We start from the raw sequence: 8,799 nt of genomic DNA, 5'->3' as shown, positions 1-8,799 counted from the left end.
AAGATCTTGTTTAATTACTTCTCTGGCTATCCTCCACTTACTTTACTTTTATCTGTCTCTCTCTCTCTCTCTCTCTCTCTCTCAATTATTTATTATTTATTTAGTTAGTTATTTAGTTATTTATTCAATCACTTACTTATTTCTTCAGTCATCCATCTATCTATCGATCGATCGATCGATCTATCTTATCTCTGTCTCTGTCTGTCTATCTGCTCAGCCTGACAGATAAGTATATTGACTGTTTTTTATCATTTATTTTTATGCACTCATTTATTCACTCTTTCTTTGCTTATTTATCTGTATTTTTATGTATGTATTTTCTTACTTTATTATTCTTTATTTTTTTAATTTACTTTTTAAAAAAAAACTTACTCTCTTTTAGATCGATTATTTCGTTCCTTCCTTCCTTCCTTCCTTCCTTCCTTTCCTCTCCTGACTGTCCTGGAAACATAACTGGCTAAGAATATGCTGGCCTCCATCTTACTGAAATGGAATTTGATGTTGTGAATTTGATGTTGGAATTTGATTTGAAATGGAATTTGATGTTGGGTAGGCGCAGGTTTGGGTGCAATAGCTGATTAGATTCCCTAAAACTGTTCCAATAAAAAGCAATTCTCTCTCTCTCTCTCTCTCTCTCTCTCTCTCTCAGTTCAGAGATCTCTGGGACCATATACCAGCACATCTGGACTGACGGCAACATAGAAAAGAAGAAACATGGAAAGAAACATGTCCCTCCCTGCTGGACACACAGAGAGAGAGACCTCCTCCTGCTTTGGGTGGGTGACCCCCCCCCCCCGAAGAGGTTGTAAGAACAGGATCTGAGAATGAATTTGTAGAATGGCTGCAGACAGCATTTTATGGAGAAGAGATTCCACATTTTGTGCTGTAGTTGTGAGGTAAAGAGGGGCCTGTGGACTGCGGTGGGGTGGGGTGTGGCTTCTCAGGTCCTGTCAGGGCAGGGAGGGGCTGAAGAGTGGGCGATAGACTCCAATCATATGTTAATGTCAGGGCCTGAAGTTCCTCAAAAGGGGTTGAATGGAGACCCTTGCTTATCTAAAAAATGTCTGACCTTGGGGAAAGGACTTTTGGAAAGCAGGCACAAGGGGGGGGGCGGGGGGGGGGGGACTCGGGAAAGCTCCCTCTCCCTCTCGAAAGGGACTTTCGACATATCTTCATGATATCTTCTTACTTTCATGATACACTTTCACGATATCTTCTTACTCTTTTCCCAAGGATACCCTACCATTCTGATCATTCTGTACTGACTAACTTCCAATGTAAGTCAATGAAGAAATAAAGTAAGGAAACAAATAAAGAAAAAGTTCACTGTTGTTGATTGATTTTTGATTTCATAATGAAACTTTCTCTCTCTCTCTCTCTCTCTCTCTCTCACACACACACACACACACACACACACACATAAACACTTGAGTGAAATTTTAAATTAATTTGTATTTAATTTAATTTAATTAAATACAGGCCTCTTTATCCCCAGCATTCAGGAGGCAGAGTTTGAGGCGATAAATATACACTATTTCCTACAACTTTATTCAGGGGACAGAGTGCACTCTGAAACTCATGTTTTCCAGGCAGGGCTATGTACCTAAAGGCTATGTCAGGCTGGAGAGATAGTTTAGCGGTTCAGCAATGACTGCACTGTCTGCTCTTCCAGAGGACCCAGGTTCTATTCACATGGCAGCTCATAGCTGTCTGGAATCCTAGTTCCAAGGGGGGGGGGAGAGAGAGAGAGAGATGCTTCATGTCGATATACGAACAAACTGAGAAACAAGGAAAGACGGTGCTGGTGGCTGGTTGGTGGGCTTTCAGTTCCCTGACAGCGATAAGCACATGATGGAGGAACCACAAAGTTGTTCCACTATGTGGGTGTGATGAGAGATTGTGAGTGCGTGTCCTGTCGGAACAAAGTGAGTCCCATAGTTCATAAAAATTACCCCAAAACTTCAGCAGAATTCATTTCGGTCTTCCTAAGTTTGCAAATGTGTGATGAACTTGTGAGACATCAAAATTCTCAGTCATAGATAACGAGGAGATAGAGTATGCAACACAACAAAAATCAGATTCCTTGATCTAGAGCCACAATGAACACGCCTTGGAAAAGGGGGACGAGGCCCACTTGAATCACAATGTCCATCGGAGCGAGAGAAGAGTGTGCAAAGGACACAAAAGGAGAGATCTTTGTGGTCCTTCCTTTCTTCCTTTGCTCGGGAAGTGACTGAAAGATGAGACTTTGTCCGAGCGGGCTCTGACTTGAGTCTCCCCCTCTGTGGGTATTAGTCGATCCTCCCTTCTTTCTAGAGTGTGTGTCTCTCAGACGTTACCTGCTTTCCAGGGCAAAGCTTTCTAAGCCTTATTCAGAGACCTCAGCCATGTGCTCTCAGAAGAAGCCTGGTAGTATAGGGGTGGGTGCCAAACTCGCTTGCTTGATGCTTCAGACTCATGTCATTTAAGCATAGGACATAAAGATTCATCATAAAGATTCACAACACACACAAAGCCATCCTCACTTACTAACAGCCCAGGACACCCGGAGCGTTCTCAGCCAGGCTGTGTGTGGTGGTGGGGGCATGCCTTTCATCCCAGCACTCGGGGAGGCAGAGGCAGGCAGATCTCTCTGAGTTCAAGGATGGCCTGGTTTACAGAGTGAGTTTTAGGATGGCCCAAGATACACAGAGAAACCCTTTCTTCAAAAACAAAACAAAACAACACAAAAAAAAGAAAAGAAAGGAAAAAGACAAAAGAAGAGGAAAAAAGAAAAAAAACTGCAATCTCTTCCCACTCTCTCACCCACTGTCTCTAAATAGTTCTCAGGTTGAACCCGGAGACCAGGGTGTCATTCATAACTGGGATGCCAGAAACCTTAGGTTGATGCCTCAACCCTGCTAATGGCTGTGATAGAAAGCATGGTAAAATCAGGCTTTGGCGGAGCACGACTCACTCTCCCTTTTTTCTATTATGACTGGTACACAACAAAAAGGAGTGGGGGGGCGATAAGCAGGTCTGGTATTGAAATCTCACTGACCCCTTCGGCACTCAGCGTGAATGAAGAGCATCTCTAGCAAAAGGCTACATGCTTGTCAATTCCTGACTTTGTCAAATCAACTACCGTGCATCTTTAGGGACGCAGACAAACATCCCAGAAAACCCCCAGTTCCTGAACCCTAGCCCTGGAAGGCTCAAGGCCATCACATCCAGCAATCTCTCTAGTCCCTGCTAGTGGGGAACTCACTCACTTTGTCTGCCCAGGACCACTGATTTCTCCATGGTTCCCTTTGAGATCTGGGGCCAGCTTTCTTCTTCCCTCACTCTGGCCTCCTCACGATCTCTGTTCTCTCTCCCAAGTAGACTCATCAGTCTAGACGACATGTCTAGAAGCGAGGAGTCTTACAGATATTGAAAGAGTGTGTCTTGAGGGCCGTTGGCGTTTCTAGGACACAAGTGACATCACAAACTTCTGAGAGCTCTCCGGGATACGGTAGAGTTTCCAGAGAAGGGACTGACGATGTCATCGGGCATGGGCCTTTACCTCCTTGCAACTATTTCTCCCTGAACTGACTGAGTGCAAGCTGAGGTTTGCTTTCCAAGAGTCTGTCTCGTGACACCACAGAGGAAGCCATTCAGTATCTCCTCTTTCCAAAACCAGAAATTTCTCTATCTTTGCTTCATTAAAATTTTTTCACTACTCCCTCCACCCATGGGGAGTTGGCTGAACACTCATTTTTTTTCAGAAATGGCCCTTGCTCTTATGAACAGATATTCATACTCAGCAATATGAGAAATAAAGCCTGCCAACAAATTATTCCAGGATGATATGGAGGATGAGGGTTGAGTCCTCTGAAGTGAACAAGCACTTAGGGAAGGCTAAACTGAAGGGAATTTGACTCTGAGTGGCAAGAGATGTATAGCTGCCCCCCAGCTTCAGAAGAGCTGCTGCAAATGCACGGAGGAGGCAGACATATCAGGCTGAGGGACCAACTGGGCTCTCTGCATCTTCCCGCAGTGTCAGAGCTGTGTGGAGGGGCCGTGTTCAGAGGGAAAGGGCATTTTCTAGAACAGCACACATTTTTTTTTTGATTTTCGAGAGAGGGTTGCTCTGTAGCTTTTGGTGCCTGTCCTGGAACTAGCTCTTGGAGACCAGGCTGGCCTCAAACTCACAAGTGGAGTGCCCAGCAATTTTTTTTTTAAAAAAAACTCAGACAAAACTTGACCCAAAACATCCTACAGGGTTGGAGGTCATTAAGTTAGGTAGTCTAATGCTGGTGGAGACTGTGTTGGGATGAGATAGAGGATAAGGTGAATGGTGAGTTATTTTTGAGAAGATGGCATGCTAGCTTCTCATTAAGTCTCATTCTAAAGCGGTCAACTTTAAAATGAAATCCTTACGACGCATTCTCTATTGTTAGGAACACACAAGTGCATCCATCATCCCTTGCATTCACTCTATGTAAAAGCACAGCAGCTCTGATGCCCCTGCCACTCTGGAGATGCAGCACTTCTGAATTAACTTTCTCCAGTCTACTTTCTTATGATGCAGTCTCATTTTTAATCAACCGCTGATTGGAGCAGAATATTCCAATTTTTAAAACACATTCTAAAACCTTAAAACCATGACGCTTATATTTCTGTTTTTCTTTTTTTCCCTACAGTGGAGATTTTACTTAAATGATTTAACGGGTGAAGATTCTTGTTATTTTAGTATAAGAGTGTGTCTATAAAAATTGTGGTATGTGTGTACATGTTCTGAGGAGGACAGAAGAGAGTAGCAGATCCACTGGAGCTAGAGTGACAGGAAGTTGTGATCTACCTGAGGTAGCAACAAGAACTCTTATCGACTGAGGCATGTCAGTCTCCCTTAGGGCCCAGCAAAGGGTCTTAGGCCAGAACATACATCTGTTTCCTGAGTTAAAGCTTTAGCTGTTGTTTGTCAGAGAGTGCCAGGCTCGGCGGTGCAGCTGAGCCTTTTTCTTACTGGGCCAGGATGGTCCACACACACCTGCTTCCAAGAGTATTGCTTATTCCGTGTAGCCTGTGGTGGGAAAAAAAAAAAATGGGAGGAACTGGGATAACTTCTCTTTGGTCTTTGTCGTCAACAACAGCAGCATCTAGATTCATCCTTTGGCTTTCAAAGCAAGAGGGTTTATTGGCTGTGTCTCTGGGGGTCAGAGAAGCAGGATTTCAGGCGACAGAACCAAGAAAGAAATCATACTCGAAAGCCAAATCATACTCTGAACGTGACACCACTGACACTAGCATGTTTGCCGATTGCTTTAGGAGGTAGTTAAGTAGTGCCATCCCTGGGCATGTGAGCTTGGGCCATAGAGGAAAGCTGGCTGAGCAGAACAGTAAGTGACACGCCGTCCTCTCTCTGTGGTTTCAAACCCTGCCCTTGGGATTTTGCATTGGCTTTCCTTGATCACGGATTCCCAGACAGACCCTAACCCAAGTAGGTAGGGGAAACAACCTACCCACCTACTTTAAGGGAAGTATGTGGCTCAAATGTGTGAGATTATCTGTTAAGGTTTCTGGTGCCCAAATGAGTCTTCAGTTTACCCAAGAGTCCCAAACTTTTTTTTATTTTTTTTTATTTTTTATTTTTCGAGACAGGGTTTCTCTGTGGCTTTGGAGCCTGTCCTGGAACTAGCTCTTGTAGACCAGGCTGGCCTCGAACTCACAAAGATCCACCTGCCTCTGCCTCCCGAGTGCTGGGATTAAAGGCGTGCGCCACCACCGCCCGGCCGAGTCCCAAACTTTTAATCACCCCTCCCCCCCAACTCCTCCATGCTGACTCCCATCATGCCGACGTTATTGCCTAGAATTGCAGTCTGGTCATTGGGAAACTCTGGTCTACGCCAGTAGGAAGGATCCAAATTGGGTTTTATTGAATCTGTAGTCACCTCATACAACAACTAAGAAGCTAAAATGTTAAGTTTATAAATCATAACCCCACACAGATGATCTGAGCACATCAGTTCTAACAGCGTCTTGTTCCGGGAACTCTATATAGTCACAGTCTACCGAGTATTTTTTTTATTGAGATTTATTGAGCTCTACATCTTTCTCTGCTCCCCTCCCTGCCTCGCCCCTCCCCCCTCCAACCCTCCCCCAAGGTCCCCATGCTCCCACTTTACTCAGGAGATCTTGTCTTTTTCTACTTTCTACTTCCCATGTAGATTAGATCTATGTAAGTCTCGCTTAGTGTCCGCATGGTTGTCGAAGTTCTCTGGGGTTGTGGTTTGTAGGCTGGTTTTCTTTGATTTATGTTTAAAAAACCACCTATGAATGAGTCCATGGGATCATTGTCTTTCTGAGTCTGTCTGGGTTGCCTCACTCAAAATAATGTTTTCTAGTTCCATTCATTTTCCTGCAAAATTCAAGATGTCGTTATTTTTTTCTGTGGTGTAGTACTCCATTGTGTCAACGGACCACATTTTTCTTATCCATTCTTCGATCGATCGAAGGGCATTTAGGTTGTTTCCAGGTTCTGGCTATGACAAACAAAGCTGCTGTGAACATAGTTGAGCACATGTCCTTGTGACGCGATTGAGCATCCTTTGGACATAGACCCAAAAGTGGTATTCCTGGGTCTTCGAGGAAGGTTGTTTCCTACTTTTCTGAGAAATCACCACACTGACACCCAAAGGGTTTGTACCAGCTTGCATTCCCACCGGCAATGCAGGAGTGTTCCCTTTTCTCCCCAACCTCTCCAGCATAAGTTGTCATCAGTGTTTTTGATTTTGGCCATTCTTACAGGTATCAGATGGACTCTCAGAGTTGTTTTGATTTGCATTTCTCTGATGACTAAGGATCTTGAACGTTTCCTTAAGTGTCTTTCAGCCATTTTAGATTCCTCTGTTGAGAGTTTTCTGTTTAGGTCTGTACTCCATTTTTTTTTTTTTACTGGATTATGTGATCTGTTGGTGTTTGATTTCTTGATTTCTTTGTGTATTTTGGAGATCAGACTTCCGGGGTTACTGAAGTGGGGTTAGTGAAGATCTTTTCCCATTCCGTAGGCCGCTGTTTTGTCTTGTTGGCAGTGTCTCTTGTTTTTCACAAGTCTTTCAGTTTTAGGTGGTCCCATTTATTAATTGTTTCTCTCAGTGTCCATGCTGCTGGGGTTATATTTAGGAAGTGATTCCCTGTGCCAAGGCATTCAAGTGCACTTCCCACTTTCTCTTCTATAAGGTTCAGTGTGGCTGGCTTTAGGTTGAGGTCTTTGATCCATGTGGACTCGAGTTTTGTGCATGGAGTTCATTTTCATTTTTCTACGTGTTGATATCCAGTTATGCCAGCACCACTCGTTAAATATGCTCTCTTTTTCCCATTTGATACTTTTTGCTTCTTTATCAAAGATCAGGTGTACGAAGATGTGTGGATTGATAATCCGGGTCTTCTGTTCGGTTCCGTTGGGCCTCCTGTCTGTTCTTAGGCCAGTACCAGGCTGTTTTCAGTGCTGTAGCTTACAGAGTATTTTTTTTCCTGATCTAATCACGCCACTTCCCAAAGGAAAAAGAGAGGAGAAATCACTGAATGATGAGACCATTACTTGAATGAGAAAATGGGTAGGTACCCTTATGCTTAAAGGTGTATTATCTACAAAGTGCTAAAACTTAGAAGTGAGTCTTAGGAGGAATGTCATTACACAGCTTCTTTCCAGATGTCTTCAAGTTGGTCCTAAACAGTCTATTCACAAGATGGGACCTGAGAGCTTCAGTAAAGAACAACACGTTTTCTGTCCAACTGAATCTTCAAGTGGTTTGATAAGGATTTTGTATTCTTGTTCTGTCAAGGATTATTCTTTTTTTTAAAAATATAATTCAAGGGAGAGTGTTTTTTTTTAAAAAAAAGACGTATTTAGTGATTATATTTCTTTTCCCTTAGGGATAAAGAAATGGAGAAGTATTTTGAAGCAGTCAGTCACAAAAATAGAAGTAGGGAGGACGTTTCAAAACACCAGGCCATTAAACTTCAGCTACAGGGAAAAACAAAACAAAAAACAAACAAACAAACAAACAAAAACCCGAAGCCAGGAATCATTGCAAACATCTGTATGTTCAGATACCGAGCCTGAGCAAGTTTGAGTGCCTCAGATTTGCGGATTTCATGTGGATCACAAATTGTGCTCAAGTTACAGCTGTTAGTGTCAGTGTGAACTTTGACACACCGACTCGACTAGATTCCTGTCTGCTGGGCTCTGATCTGCTAGAAAAGCCAAAGAGCTAAAGTACCTCAGTTAACCTCTTCTGTGCCCCACCTTAAAGGAAAGAAAGGATGTGTGTGGCAAGTCGGTGCCCGCTCAGAGACCCCACACATTTGAGGACAGAACAGAGAAACAAGATCGGGGTAAGGGAGGTTCTGCTGAAATTAGAGTTATGGATGGCTGCCACTGCCAGCTGTTTCTTGTCTGCTGTGAGAACAGGAACTCAACAAAGACAGAGACATGCCAGGCAGGAGGTTTTGATAGAAACCTGAACTGAACTGAATAGAAACTGGCTATTCCGTTTTAGTGTTTTCAGAGTTATGTCCGAGGAACCTTCTACTTAAATGAAATAAAACCAAATCCTTTCAAATATCCAGGTGTCCTCTGAGGTTGGGGGGGGGCGACGGAAAAACAAAACAAGGATAAGAGGGATTTTAGTTGTTCTAAAGTCCTCAGGCAGGGGCACAACTTCCCCTGGAGAATAGCCAGAGTTCATTGAGCAACTGTCTGTCTCCTGTTGCATTGCTTCAAGTTTGTCTCACTTGAGGTTGGATGATGTCAGCCGTAAGATTTTCATCTTTTAT

The sequence above is a fragment of the Myodes glareolus genome, unplaced genomic scaffold, assembly GCF_982192425.1.
Source record: "Myodes glareolus unplaced genomic scaffold, mMyoGla1.1 HAP1_SCAFFOLD_34, whole genome shotgun sequence".
Lineage (NCBI taxonomy): Eukaryota > Metazoa > Chordata > Mammalia > Rodentia > Cricetidae > Myodes > Myodes glareolus.
The sequence above is the reverse complement of the archived record's forward strand: the minus strand, read 5'-3'. Positions refer to the sequence as shown.